We start from the raw sequence: 15,214 nt of genomic DNA on the forward strand, positions 1-15,214 counted from the left end.
AAGTTCCTCAGTCGAATCGGCAAGATGGACTTCAGTGCCAGAGCGGGGCTGATGGCCCGTGGTTTCGCATCCTTGGAGGTCAATTGAAGCGCCAGATCCCTGCGAGGAGCAATAGGAACCAGTGGTTTTAAATTTTCTAGGCAACCGCTGATGGATTGACAGTATGTTGGGGCCTAATGGTGTGCACAAAACAAAAAGCTGAGATTTGAGAAGACAAATGCCCTTCTCGCGCTCGACAAGCTTCTGAGAAGCCGGGCAGCCGAACCAATTTCAGCCTGAGATACCGCCGCTTTGGCGCCGTGATTTTGCAATCATTCAACTGCTCTAGTGCGTCCTGACTGCTCTAGCCCCTAGAGGAGGTGACGTCGGAAGTCTCGACTGCTCCTCGCGGGGCGTGTCCACCCGCCGGCGTTTGCCCCACCCACTCCCACACGCTCCACTTCCGGAAGGGCCTGTCGCGCTCTCTGTGGCTAGGTGTTTCTACGCCTGACAGGTTAGCGTCCACGCGGGAGAAAAGAGTCGGGTCAGTCCTACTCCAAAAGCATTTGTTCCCGTCGTTCTGGAGACCGCTTTTGCGCGAGGGGCGAACTGTTTCTAGGGCAGCACGTCAGGGGCCACCTCCTTGTTGTTGCTGGGTCGCGACCTCCTGGAGCTGCGTAATTGGGGGACCCGTGGTGGGCTAATCTTGACCTTGCCTCGTGGTCCTTGGTGAGCATTTCCAGGAGCACATTTGTGAAGAGGTGGAACTGTGCACTTTGTCGGTGGTCCCAGGTTACAACAGTTTGAGAGAGGCTCTGCCTAGATGATTGTGTAAAAGAATACTCTGGCTCGGTGGTCATGATAATTCGTCTCCATCACAGCTGAGCTCCATAAGGGGGCTGACCGTAGAAGTGATTTTCAGCGTTTAAGTGATTTTTGGGTGTTTGTATAAGCGTGCGTATGCATGTTTGTCAGTCTGTGCGTGTGTGGAAAGGGCTGTAATTTAGAAAATCCACAAGTATTATATTTTGCTACTTTTCCTGGTCCCCTCCCCTCATTCCTCTTTATTCTCACCTGAGGGGCATTGCTGTCCTTCACCTTTGGATATAAACAACTCTGTACTTGAACTTACACATTTAAAACACAGATCTGACTGTTAATCCTCTACTTAAAACCTTACTGGCCTTCCCATTGATTCAGGATAGTACAAATTCCTTTGGGTGGATTGAAGACACTTCAAAGTCTTGTTTATGCTGAATTTTTCAGTCTCATCTCCTTTCATGGGAAACACACGTACACATATGTGCTGTATGCCCCTGTAATGCCATCCTGCAGTAATTTCATCTCTTTGGCTATGATAGTGTTTTATAATGGTTTACCCACGTTTAGAAATTTACTTTTCCATTCAGTCAGAATTTAGTGATTTAGTGGTTATTGCCAGACACTGTTTTAGGAACTGGGGGGAAAATGGAGTTAAAATTGGGGAGAAAAAGCCCAACCTGCAGTCCTTTTGAAAAATAACAGCTTGATTGAAATATAGTTCACACACCATGGAATTTTTAAATACACATTGCTTTTTAGTGCATTCACAAAGTTGTACAACTGACAACCATGGTTTTAAAACATTTTCATCGCCCCTGAAAGAAACCTTGTACCCATTAGCAGTCTCCCTTGAGTTCCTTCTTACCCTACCCCACTTTTAGCTCTAAGGAACTACTAATCTGCTGAATATATAAATATATTTGTCAATTCTGGACAATTCTAGAATAGGCTGATAAATAATAAACCATGTGGTCTTCTTTCGCTTAACATGTTGAAGTGTATCAGCACTTCATTTCTTTTTATTGCTAAATATTGTTTCACTGTGTGGATAAACCACCAGTTACTTATCCATTGGTCCTGTTGATGGGTATTTCAGTTGTTTTGGTTATCCTAAATAATGCTGCTATGAACGTTGGTGTACGCATTTTTTTTGTGTGAGCATAATGATTTCATTTCTCTTGGCTATGTACGTAAGAGTAGGATTCCTGGGTCATATGGTAATTCTACATTTAACATTTTGAAGAACTACCAGACTTTGTTTTTTTTTTTTTTTAAAGCAGCAGCTGCTGCTGCTGCTGCTAAGTCTCTTCAGTCGTCTCCGACTCTGTGCGACCCCATAGACGGTAGCCCACCAGGCTCCCCCGTCCCTGGGATTCTCCAGGCAAGAACACTGGAGTGGGTTGCCATTTCCTTCTCCAATGCATGAAAGTGAAAAGTGAAAGTGAAGTCGCACAGTCGTGTCCGACTCTTAGCGACCCCATGGACTGCAGCCCACCAGGCTCCTCCATCCATGGGATTTTCCAGGCAAGAGTACTGGAGTGGGGTGCCATTGCCTTCTCCGAATTTAAAGCAGCTTCACCATTTTATATTCCTATAAGCAGTGTATAAAGGTTCTGATTTCTTCACATCCTTGCAAACGCTTATTATCTTTTTAATTTTTTTTATAATTCTAGCTGTCCTAGTGGGTGTGAAGCATTGTCTCGTTGTGGTTTTGATTTGTATTTCCCTGATGGCTAATGTTGAGCATCTTTTTGTGTGCTATTGGCCACGTGTATATCTTCTTTGGAGAAATGTCTATCCATTCCTTTGCCCATTTAAAAACTAAGCTGTTGTTTACCATTGAGTTGTAAGAGTGCTTTATATATTCTAGGTCAGGTCTTTCATCACCTGTATGACAGTCTTCGGGATTATACAATAGTTCCTTTAAATGGGAAGCACATGAGCTTAATTTTGACTTTTCCTGGGGACCATGTTATACAGATATGTGGGAGTAATTCAGAGTGAATTACTAAGCGTGAAAGACCAGGCTCAGGAAAATTGACGCGAAGATCCTGTGAGCAGCATTTTAAGATTTGAAAGATGAAGCAATGGAAAACAGTTTATATAATTTTTCTATTCCCTGCTGATTTTGCCTTTTCCTTATTGATTTGTAGGAGGTTTTTCTGTAAAGATATTAGCCCCTTAGCTGTTAGATATGGGACAGATATTTTCAGACTACTTGTTAACTTTTTTCTGTATTTTACTATTCTAATGCTTTACGTTTTTATGTGGTCAGTACTGTGAATGTTTTCCTTAAAAGGCTTCTGGGTGGTCGTTTGGGATACTGTTCTTAAATGATAGGAATTACAGAAACCGACATGTTAGTTACCTGGTTTGTCTGAGTTGCTGGTACTACGTTTAGCTTTACTGGCAAGCCTTATTTTATTGTGCTTTGATTATTGTGTTTTTTTACAAGTTGAAGGTCTCTGATGCAAACCTGCATCAAACAACTCTATTGGTGCCATTTCCCCACAACATTTGCTCACTTTGTGTCTCTATGTTACATTGTGGTAATTCTCACAATATTTCAAACTTTGTTATTATTAATTTGTTATGGTGATCTGTCAACTGTGATCCTTGATGTTGCCATTGTAATTGTTTTTGGGTGCATGAACTGTGCCCATATAAGACAGTGAAATTAATTGAGAAACTTGTGTGTTCTGACTGCTCCACCAACTGACTTTTACCCTGTTTCTCCCTCTCTCCTTGGGCTTCCATAGTCCCTGAAATGTAATATAGAAATTAGACTAATTGATAACCCTGCAGTGGCCTCTAAGTGTTCAAGTGAAAGCAGGTATTACACCGTCAGGCTTCCCGAGTAGCTCAGCTGGTAAAGAATCCGCCTGCAATGTGGGAGACCTGGATTTGATCTCTGGGTTGAGAAGACCCCCTAGAGGAGGGCATGGCAACCCACTACAGTATTCTTGCATGGAGACTCCCCAGGGACAGAGGAGCCTGGCAGGCTAAGTCCATGGGGTGACAAAGAGTTGGACACGACTGAGCGACTTTCACTTTCACTTTGGAAGAAGTTGATTCCAACCCTCATGGATAACTTTGAGGAGTTCAAGACTTGGTGGAGGACATAATTGCAGATGTGGTGGGAACAGCAAGAGAGCTAGAATTAGTAGTGGAGTCTATAAAGATGTGACTGCATTGCTGTGATCTCATGATATAACTTTAATGGATGAGGAATTGCTTCTTATGAATGAGCAAAGAACGTGATTTCTTTAGATAGTACCTACTCCCAATGATTATGTGAAGATTGTTGAAATGACAGCATAGTATTTAGAATATTACATCAACTTATTTGATACAATGGTGACAGTGTTTGAGAGGTTAACTCCAATTTTGAAAGAAGTTCTCCTGTGGGTAAAATGCTGTGTAACAGCATTACTTGCTACAGAGAACCCATGTAGGAAAGGAAAAGTCAGTGGATGCAGCAAGCTTCATTGTTGTCGTACTTTAAGAAATTGCTGCATCCACCTCAACCTTCAGCGTTCATACCCTGATCATTCAGAGTGTGTGTGTGTCACTTCAGTCATGTCCAACTCTTTGTGATCTACGAGCCAGCCAGGCTCCTCTGTCCATGGGATTCTCCAGGCAAAATACTGGAGTGGGTTGATATGCCCTCCTCCAGGGGATCTTCCTGACCCAGGGATCGAACCTATGTCTCTTACGTGTCTGCTGCATTGGCAGGCAGGTTCTTTACCACTAGCACCACCTGATGAGTCAGTAGCCTCCAACATCAGAGAAAGACCCTCCACCAGCATAAAGATGTGACTCTGAAAGCCCACATGATGGTTAGCTTTTTCTTTTTTTAGCAGTAAACTATTTTTAAATTAGATATTTTGCTTTTAGATATAATACTGTTGCACACCTAATAGTCTGTAGTATAGTGTGAACATAACTATCACATGCCCTGGGAAAACAGAAAATTCATGTAACTCACTTTATTGCAATATTCACTTAATTGTGACAGTCTGGAGCGGAACCCACAATATCTCAGAAGTGTGCCTGTAGAGTGTTCATTGTTTCAGACTCTTGTGCCTCCCTGTCTTTCTGCCTTGAAAAACATGCTAAAATCTGCTTCAGCTTTGTTCTTTAAGCTTTCTATAACACTTAGTTATTTTCTTATTCTCATCTTCATGTTTAGTATAGTGCATTAGATTTTTGAGAGCTGTGCTGGACAGTTGGTCATCACATAGAGGTACTTAATACATGCCCGCAGAAGTTTATTTGAAGATTTTATGTGTGCAGAGCTTGAGTGTAACTATGCTGGTTCTGTATTGGTTGTGACATGCTGGGAATAGTAGTTTTATAAAATCCTATTAACATTATTTGGTGTTTGTTTTTCTCATTTCATTGATTTAAAGGTAGTGGTAATTCAGGTATTTTTAGGGTCTCTGAACATTTTGAGTAATTGAGGAAAACTATATATCATAGCTCCCTAGAAAATAGCTCCCATGTAAAATTCTAATTTACATGCAATACCTGAGGCTTCATTATTTCCATATGGCCTGATTTGTCAGGAGGACTGTGTGTTTCTTGCTATAGTATTTGCTTTTTTTTTTAATTATGGTAAAATGTCCATAACATGAAATTTAGCATTCTGACCATTTAAGTGTACTATTCAGTGACATTAAGTGCATTCATTTTGTTGTGGAACTGTCACCACCACCCTCTCTAGAACCTTTATCTTCCTGAACTGAAATTCTGTATAACCTGTTACATAATAATGCCCCAGTTCCCCCTCTCTCCAGCCCTGGTAACCACCTTTCCACTTTGTCTCTGGAATACAGTATTTCTCTTTGTGTCTGATTTATTTTGCTTTGTATCATGTCTTTCAGGTTCATCCTTGTGGCGTATTGCAGAATTTTCTTCCTTTTTAAGGCTAAATAATAGTCCATTGTATGCATATATCACATTTTGTTTATCCATTCATTAGTTCCTAGATATGTGGGTTGTTTCCATAGTTGTTTTTGGCTATTATGAATAGTGCTTCTATAAACATTGGTACACAGTTATTGTTTGAGTTCTCTTGAGTGTATACCGTTAAGTGAAATTGCTGGGTCATAGGATAATTCTTGGACTTCCGAGATTACTTACCAGTAGCGCAGCTGGTAAGTAATCTTCCTGCAATGCAGGAGACCCCGGTTTGATTCTAGGGTTGGGAAGACTCCCTGGAGGAGGGATTGGCTACCTATTCCAGTATTCTTGGTCTTCCCTGGTGGCTCAGATGGTAAAGAATCCACCTGCAATGCAGAAGACCTGGGTTCGATCCCTGGGTTGAGAAGACCCCTGGAGAAGAGCATGGGAACCCTCTCTAGTATTCTTGCCTGGAGAATTCCCATGGACAGAGGAGCCTGGTGGGCTACAGTCCATAGGGTCGCAAAGAGTCGGATGTGACAGAATAACTAAGCACAGCACAGGGTAATTCTTGGTTTGAGTTTTTGAGGAACTATCAGTTTGCTTCAGTGTTTTTTTGTCATTCACATAAAATATGAGGCTTAAAAGAATTGTGTAATTTAGGCATGTATTAATGATCACATTTACCTTTCTAAAAATATGAATTCAAAGAGCCAGCTCCTGGTTGAAGGTATGTGGGAGTTTTTGTCTTAGGTTTTGGAAATCTTGGAGTTTTAAAATTACATGCTAGAATTCAGATTAAATAAGTTTACCTGGATAGGTTCCCAGATCCCAAACTTGTTTATGATCTAATCTCCTGCCTTTTTTTTTTTTTTTTTTGCTGTTGTTTGATTTCAGTGTTTGTTTTCTGTGTTTTCAATCTTTTGGGGAAATTACTTGTCATGGCAGTTGGTAAGATGGGGGTGATTTTGCAGACTTGTATCATTGCAGAGATCTGGATTGTTCTGTTATGCTGAGTATCTCATTGGATACTTTGGCAATTACTCTGGTATGTTGTAAATACTGCTGCTTCTGACAGGCAAGTTTAGTGCAAAGACATCCATGTCATTAATTAGTGAAGAGTGGGAAATGACCAATATTATTCTGTTATTACTATACCATTATTTTTTCAACTACTCCCCTGAAGTTGGAAGTGTTATGTTGTTGTGGGTACTGGGATCCCTCTCAATAACTGGCCTCTCTGCGATCAGTGGGGAAGTGTAGACAAACAGACAGCAGTATGACTCACCAAATCTTAGAAAACTAAGATCTCATGCTTGCCAGACTCTCTCTTCCCCTTCCGCTCCAATTCTAACGTCTTTCGTAAACTCCCTGTTTAATATTTCCTCATCACTGTTACAGTCCATAGCCCATGGTAAACAGCGAGTGTATTATCAGGAGAGATGGAAGGAACAAAGGTGTTAATGAGGCTTTTGCTCTCAGTTTGGGTCAGTTGGTCATCTGGGCTCTCTCAGCGGGTCATCTGTTGTGTGGGCTCTTGGGACCGTATTTCATTGGCAACTGCAGATGCACTTGAAAGGTCCCCAGAGGGGTGTGGGTGCTCCAGACTCTTGGAACTTGAACGTAACTTAGATTTGTATGGGATTTCCCTGCCATCCAAAATACCAAGATTACATGGATGCTGAGTATCCAGCCTGGACTGTTTATGCTCCAGCTTTTTGAATAAGACTAAACACACTCATATAAAATGCCTTTATAATTCTTCTTTTGAGGTTACCAGAGAAAGGTGAATATTAACTCCTAGTTTTTGGTAATAGATTGTTACCTTTCATCAGACTTGTTTTTGCTAGGGATAAAGTGATTTTACTGCTGGTGTACATCATTAACCTTTAGAAATGCTTCCAAGTCCATATTAAATATTTCAACATGCTTGTGTCAGATCAGGACCTTTCTATAGCTCAAATTGAGGTACAAACAGCAAAACTTAAATTTTATGTTGATGTTTTTGCATTCTAACTTTGATTTTTCTTCCTTTCTATAAACACGTGACGCTGAGTATTTTTATCCTCTTATTCTGTCCTGTCCTTTATCACGCAGTACAATTGACTGTTTTACCTTTTGGTTTAGTTCTGTAAATTGTAATACACGTATAGATAGATTAGTGTGACTGCTACTGTAGCCAGGGTACACCTCACCTCAGAAACTCCCTCCTGCTCTCTTTAGGGTCACCTTTCCATTGCCTAGGTAACCAAAAAGTAAATGTCATTTTGTGCTTTTTACTGTGGGAAGCAGTAAGGTGATTTTCCTTCCTTTTCTCTTTATCAGTGATTTTTACTCAAATTCGATGGACTAAAAAGGATAAAATAAACCTAATCCCTTTTCATTTTCTTTCAGAAACTCAAAACTTTTTCACAAACTTCATTAGGAATAAGATCATTTTTGCCTGTGATGCCTTCCAACAGGGGGCAGTGTTGGGCTGTAATAGGACACAAAGATTGTCTGCTGCAAAAGAACTAGAAGTTTTTACTTCAGGAAAACAGGACAGTTAATTAAGAATTGACATTTAACTCTAGAATCCACTTTCTTTGGATCTATTCCCAAAGCTGTCTTACTCCTAGCAAAGCAATCTATGGATGAAAGCATCCTTTAATTCTTTTGTATTTGTTTTCAGATAGTTTTAACTGTTTGTAGAATTAGGAGTTAAGTCTTAAAGGTTAACCTTTATGTAAGGAATACCTGCAGTATTATGGGTGAGTCTGTGAATCCTCCCTTCCAGCCCCTCCCTGTGATCTGGTAGACATTTATCAGAGACGCACGTCAGGTGTTCTATATTCCAGTATTCTTTATTGTGGACAGGAACCCCATCTGTAACATCCCTCAGAGTTGATAGCGTGAATTAATCAGCAAATGGAGCAGATGCAGAAGAAAGATGCAGATTTTGATCGCCAGGTTCTGAGTTTGAAGCTTTAATGGAGATGTTTAGTGAGAAATGATGAAGTGGAGCCTGTGAGACATTCACAGTTAGGTGATTCAGGTTTTCAAGCCTAACTCACCTAAAAAGGGATTCCTAATTTTTATCTGGTAGTATGTACTTCCCTGGGAATTGGTATCACCATTTATCCAGATGCTCATGCAGGATACTGGGAATCATCTTTAAGACCTCTCAGCATTCTCTTAATTCTGCCTTTTAGGTAGACTTTCTCAGACCTGGTTACTTCCTCTCTGCTTCTGTCATCCAAGTCCAAACTATCTTTATCCCTCACTGGGATTCTGCTTCCTAACTGGTCTGCCTAAATGTGATAAAGAATCTGCCTGCCAATGCAGGAGATGCAAGTTTGATCCCTGGGTTGGAAAGATCCTCTGGAAAAGGAAGTGGCAATCCACTCCAGTATTCTTGCCTGGGAAATCCCATGGATAGAGGAGCCAGGCGGGCTACAGTCCATGGGGTTGTAAAGAGTCAGACATGACTTAGCGAGTAACCAACAAAAAAAATGTGATATTTCTACTTTATTTTTCACACAAAAACTATTTTAAAAAATATAAAATGTGATCATGTCAAACTCTTAGTTGAAACTTTTCTATTATTTACCATTATGCTTAGGATAAGCCAGAAGTATTTAGTTTGACCAACAGTCCACCCTTCCAGCCCCTCGCTGTGATCTGGCTTCTCTGCTTACTGCTACAGCCTCAGATTATGCCACTTTTCTCTTGGTCGCTATGCTCCATCTTCTCTGATGTCTTCTTTGTTCCTTGTTTGGACTAGGGGAGCAGAATGGAAGCAGGGGGACCTGTTTTTAAGCAAACATGCATTTTAGGTAAAGAAGTGATGGCTCAGGGATATATTCAAGTTTGTGGCTCATGGGGACTCATCACTTTGTCACGTTTCCACTCAGATCTCAGGATAAAAGCACATCTGACTTCAGATTCAGTGTAGAAAAAAATTATATTCTGATTGAGAAAAGGAAGTTTAGGACCAGGCAGTCATTACCCTGGTATATTCGACGTGTAGACAGTGCTTTGTATTTGAGAACTTTGAGTGTGCCTAAAATGACTCTCTTTGTAAAATCATTCTTCTTGCTTTTAATTATCCATTAACTTTGTTTTTCATGAGTTTGAGTCTTGCGGCAGCCACCGGTTGGCCCACACAACCACCTGGGGCTTAGATGCTGTTGGTGGTATCCGAGTAAGCGGTAGTAGTGCTGCCTGTTCTTGGATTTCTGGCTTCCTGGGGCAGTTCATTCCTTTTTGCAAGAGTTTAAGTTATCTGTCTCGTTGAGATCTCTGGCCTGCAGTTTTCCCACACTGGTTCTAGCTTTCCTTGGAGGCACAGAGAACAAGCCTAACTTCTCTTCCCCCATTAGCTCTTTAGCTATTGAAGTTGCTGTTGTGGCTCCCAGCATATTCTCCTTTGTAAATCTCCTTAGCTTCAAGTATTTCTCATTGTCTTCACTATTCTGGGTACTTTCTACTGACTGTTCTCCAGTTAAGTGTTTGAAAGTGTGTTTTGAGACTGCATGCCACACAGTCACTTAAGACACGAGTTAAAAGTGAAGATTCTTATTGGATTAAGATGGTAAATTAACTTCTGATCTAGCTCCCTATTGATACCCTACTGAAACTATAGTAAAGTTAAGTTCTGTATAAAGTAAAGTATAGTATAGTAAAATTCTGTCCAAAGGACAGAACATCAGGCAAGGAGATGAGCAGTACAGTTTGAAAAACTGGAAAGCCTAAACAAGAATGAGTGGCAATTTATCTAGACACCCAAAACTGAAAAGCTGAAACAAGAATGGCAGTTTATCTAGACACGCAAGACTCATGAACCCTAAATTGGCAGAAGATCAGATTTACCTTGTAAATCCTCAAAAAGCTCAAAAACTAGGCAATACCAGATATCTCTGGAAATTGGGATACAAGGGAGATGAAAGAGGAAGATTGGGTGAATATTGCTGATTAGTAACTCCCAATGGATGCTGTTCACTTTGGGACAGATTCTGGAGACTCACAGCAATTATCTCTGGATAAAATCGGATTTCCATGTGGGAAGGCATTCCTAGCATTTCTCAGGAAATTTTACGTTTATTTGAATTCTAAAAGCTGAGGAAAATCATTTAAATAGTGAGGGAAACAGGAAAAAGGAATTTAAAATTCCCTGAGAATTAAAGCTTAACAATCAATACTGTTGGTTACCATTTGTTTTAAGAGTTCCACTGTCATCAAGGGGAAAGCAAGAATGGGGCATGCTGACATACTGAGTAGAAAGTACAGGTCTGGGAACTGAGAAAGAAGCATCTGGGAGAAAAGCGGAATCGTGATTAATAAGCTGGTCTTACTCATAGTTTTTGCCATCTTATAAATATGTTTTCATTCTCTGCTGAAAGTAAGTTTATATTAATTGTAAATCCTATGAGTGGTGTTCCAAGAAATAACAAGTTTGGGAGCAAACTAAATTGGTAAATTGGCAGTAACAATTTATTATTATTTTTTTAAAATTTTATTTTATTTAACTTTACAATATTGTATTGGTTTTGCCATATATCTAAATGAATCTGCCACAGGTATACATGTGTTCCCCATCCTGAACCCTGCTCCCTCCTCCCTCCCCATATCATCCCTCTGGGTCATCCCAGTGCACCAGCCCCAAGCATCCAGTATCGTGCATCAAACCTGGACTGGCGACTCGTTTCATATATGATATTATACATATTTCAATGCCATTCTCCCAAATTCTCCCACCCTCTCCCTCTCCCACAGAGTCCAAAAGACTGTTCTATACATCAGTGTCTCTTTTGCTGTTTCGTAGGGTTATTGTTACAATCTTACTAAATTCCATATATATGCGTTAGTATACGGTATTGGTGTTTTTCTTTCTGGCTTACTTCCCTCTTTATAATAGGCTCCAGTTTCATCCACCTCATTAGAACTTATTCAAATGTATTCTTTTTAATGGCTGAGTAATACTCCATTGTGTATATGTACCACAGCTTTCTTATCCATTCATCTGTTGATGGACATCTGGGTTGCTTCCATGTCCTGGCTATTATAAACAGTGCTGCTATGAACATTGGGGTACACGTGTCTCTTTCAATTCTGGTTTCCTCAGTGTGTATGCCCAGCAGTGGGATTGCTGGATCATAAGTCAGTTCTGTTTCCAGTTTTTTAAGGAATCTCCACACTGTTCTCCATAGTGGCTGTACTAGTTTGCATTCCCACCAACAGTGTAAGAGGGTTCCCTTTTCTCTACACCCTCTCCAGCATTTATTGCTTGTAGACTTTTGGATTGCAGCCATTCTGGCTGGCGTGAAATGGTACCTCATAGTGGTTTTGATTTGCATTTCTCTGATAATGAGTGATGTTGAGCATCTTTTCATGTGTTTGTTAGCCATCTGTATGTCTTCTTTGGAAAATTGTCTATTTAGTTCTTTGGCCCATTTTTTGATTGGGTCATACAATTTAGTATTTTGTGTAGTACTGTTAATCTTGCTATGAGATCTCAATGTTGTATATATAAATATTACCCAATAGTGTTTGATGGTGTTTTCAAGTTCAGAATATTCACTGATAAACTGTAGGTTTTTTTTTTCCCCCCCGAATACTAAGGAATTGAAGGTATGAATGTTTTATGGAATACTCCAGTATGAAATGAGAACTTAATATAAAATCTGAATACTAAAAGCAGTATTTCAAAGCAAAGCCAAAACCAGAGTAGGCAAAATAGTTTATTATTAAATTACAGGCAATTATAGAGGTAACATGTGCCCTAGTACTTCACCTGAGGATTCTTTTTTGATACACTTTGTATTTGACCAATGTCAATGCAAAATGAGTGGAATTTTTCTACATCTGGAATATTTATTATGAAAGACTTTTGAACAGGACAAATAATACATGGTGTATTTTAAAATTTCATGTGTATTTCAACTTTTATAAAGATGTTAATTTGTCATTTTATATTCGTGTTTCTTTTTAAAGATCTTGCTCTTTTCTCAGATTTCTCGAGAATAATGGTATATAACATTATATAAGTTGAAGATGTGCAAAGTGATTATCTGGTACATGTATGTATTTTGAAGTGATTGCCCCAGTACAGTTAGTTAATACCTCTGTCACCTCACATAAGTACCACTTGTGTGTGGGTATGTGGTGAGAACATTTAAGATTTACTCTCATGGCAACTTTCAACTATATAATAGTATTAACTGTAGTCACTACGCTGTACATTAGATGCCCAGAATTAATTCATCTCATAATGGGAGATTTTTGTTTCTTGACCAGCCTCTTCCCATTTCCTCAGTCTCGAGCCCTTGGCAAACGCCATTAGATCCCCAGAATTAATTTATCTCGTAATTGGAGATTTTTGTTTCTTGACCAGCCTCTTCCCATTTCCTCAGTCCCAAGCCACTGGCAAACGCCATTCTCGGTTTCAATGAGTTTGCGATATACATTCCATATATAAATGGTATCATGGAGTAAATGTTTTTCTCTAACTTGTTCAGCTCTCGTTTCATTGACGTGTCCCAAATAGCAGAATTTCCTTCATTTTTTAAAAATGACTGAATGATATTCTAGTGTATGTGTATATATCCATTTTTATCCATTTATCTATCAATGGACACTTTGGTTATTTCTGTGTCTTCATTACTGTGAATAATGCTGTAATGAACACAGGGAGTATGGAAGTCTCTTTGACATAGTGATTTCATTTCTTTTGGATGTATAACCAGAAGTGGGATTGCTGGATCATATGGCAGTTTTACTTTTAATTTTTTGAGGAATATCAATACTGTTTTCCATGCTGCTAAGTCACTTCAGTCGTGTCCGACTCTGTGCGACCCCATAGACAGCAGCCCACTAGGCTCCCCGTCCCTGGGATTCTCCAGGCAAGAACACTGGAGTGGGTTGCCATTTCCTTCTCCAGTGCATGAAAGTGAAAAGTGAAAGTGAAGTTCCTCAGTTGTGTCCGACTCTAATCGACCCCATGGACTGCAGCCTTCCAGGCTCCTCCATTCATGGGATTTTCCAGGTAAGAGTACTGGAGTGGGGTGCCATTGCCTTCTCCAGCTGTTTTCCATAGTGCTATACTGATTTATATTCCTGTCAAAGATACAAAGGGGTTCCCTTTTCTCACGTTCTTCTCAACACTTATCTCTTGTTTTTTTTGGGGTGTGAGGTGGTATCTCATTGAGGTTTTGATTTGCATTTTTCTGATAATTAGTGATGTTGAGTATCTTTTCATGTGCTTGTTGGTCATTCTATGTCTTCTCTGGAAAAATGTCCGTTCAGGTCCTTTGTTCATTTTTAATCAGATTATTTGCTTTTTGTTATTGAATTTTATGAGTTATGTATTTTTGATATTAGCCCTTATGAAATACATGATTTGCAAATATTTTCTCCTACTCTGTAGATTGCCTTTTCATTTTGTTGATTCTTTTGCTGTGCAAAAGCTTTTTAGTTTGATGTAGTCTCATTTGTTGATTCTTTTGGTGCCATATCTGAAAAAGTCATTGCCAAGAAAATGTCAAGGATCTTTTAATCTTACTTTCTTCTGGGAGTTTTAATGTTTAAGGTCTTATATTTACATCTTTAATAATCCATTTCTGAGTTCATTTTGTGAGTGGTGTAAGGGTTTCATTTCATTCTTTTGCATGTAAATATCCAATTTCCCCAGCAATATTTATTGTAGAGATTAGCTTTTCTCAATTGAGTATTTTTGACTACTTTGTCAAATATTGGTTGACCACATATACATGGGTTTATTTCTGGGCTCTCAATTCTGTTTCATTGATCTACATGTCAGTTTTTAATGCCAGTATCTTATTGTTTTGATTGTTATAGCTTTGTGATATAGGTAAAAATCAGGAAGTATGATTTTTTTTTTTCCTTCTCAGGATTTTTTTGGCTATTTGAGTCTTTCATGGTTCCATACAAATTTTACAATTATTTTCTATTTCTGTAAAAAAAAATGCAGTTGGGATTTTTGTAGGGATTGCATTAAATCTATAGATGGCTCTGAGGTCGGGGGCAGAAGCCAGGAGGACCCCATGCCCGAAGGGTGGCGGCCAAGAGGAGTTACCCCACGTCCAAGGTCAGGGGCAGCGGCCGAGAGTACCAGACTGCGATGGTGCAGAAATGGCCCAGAGGAGCTACCCCGCGTCTGAGGTCGGGGGCCGCGGCCTGGAGGAGCAACCCCACGCCTGAGGCCAGGGGCGGTGGCCGGGAGGACCAACCCCACATCCAAGGAGCCGTGGCTGCGTGGGTGCAGGAGGGCCTAGAGGAGCTATCCCACGTTGAAGGTCAGGAAGGGCGGCGGTGAGGAGATACCCCTCGTCCAAGGTAAGGAGCAATGGTTGTGCTTTGCTGGAGCAGCCGTGAAGAGATACCCCACGCCCAAGGTAAGAGAACCCCAAGTAAGACGGTAGGTGTTGCAAGAGGGCATCAGAGGGCAAACACACTGAAACCATACTCACAGAAAACTAGTCAATCTAATCACACTAGGACCACAGCCTTG

At 40.2% G+C, this 15,214-nt stretch overlaps 1 protein-coding gene across 11 annotated transcripts in view; it reads left to right on the plus strand.

The window, feature by feature from the left end:
• Positions 1–407: 407 nt before the first annotated feature.
• The window catches only part of COA1 (cytochrome c oxidase assembly factor 1), a 94,676-nt gene continuing 79,869 nt past the window's right edge, over positions 408–15,214 (plus strand). For 3 of the 11 annotated variants that reach the window (XM_070788026.1, XM_070788030.1, XM_070788034.1), the window contains exon 1: positions 540–708. The gene's annotated coding sequence lies outside the window, so the exon portion shown is untranslated. The other 8 variants (XM_070788036.1, XM_070788029.1, XM_070788033.1 and 5 more) reach the window with 8 other exon arrangements.

This window comes from Bos indicus, chromosome 4, assembly GCF_029378745.1.
Source record: "Bos indicus isolate NIAB-ARS_2022 breed Sahiwal x Tharparkar chromosome 4, NIAB-ARS_B.indTharparkar_mat_pri_1.0, whole genome shotgun sequence".
In the NCBI taxonomy this organism is placed as follows: Eukaryota; Metazoa; Chordata; class Mammalia; order Artiodactyla; family Bovidae; genus Bos; species Bos indicus.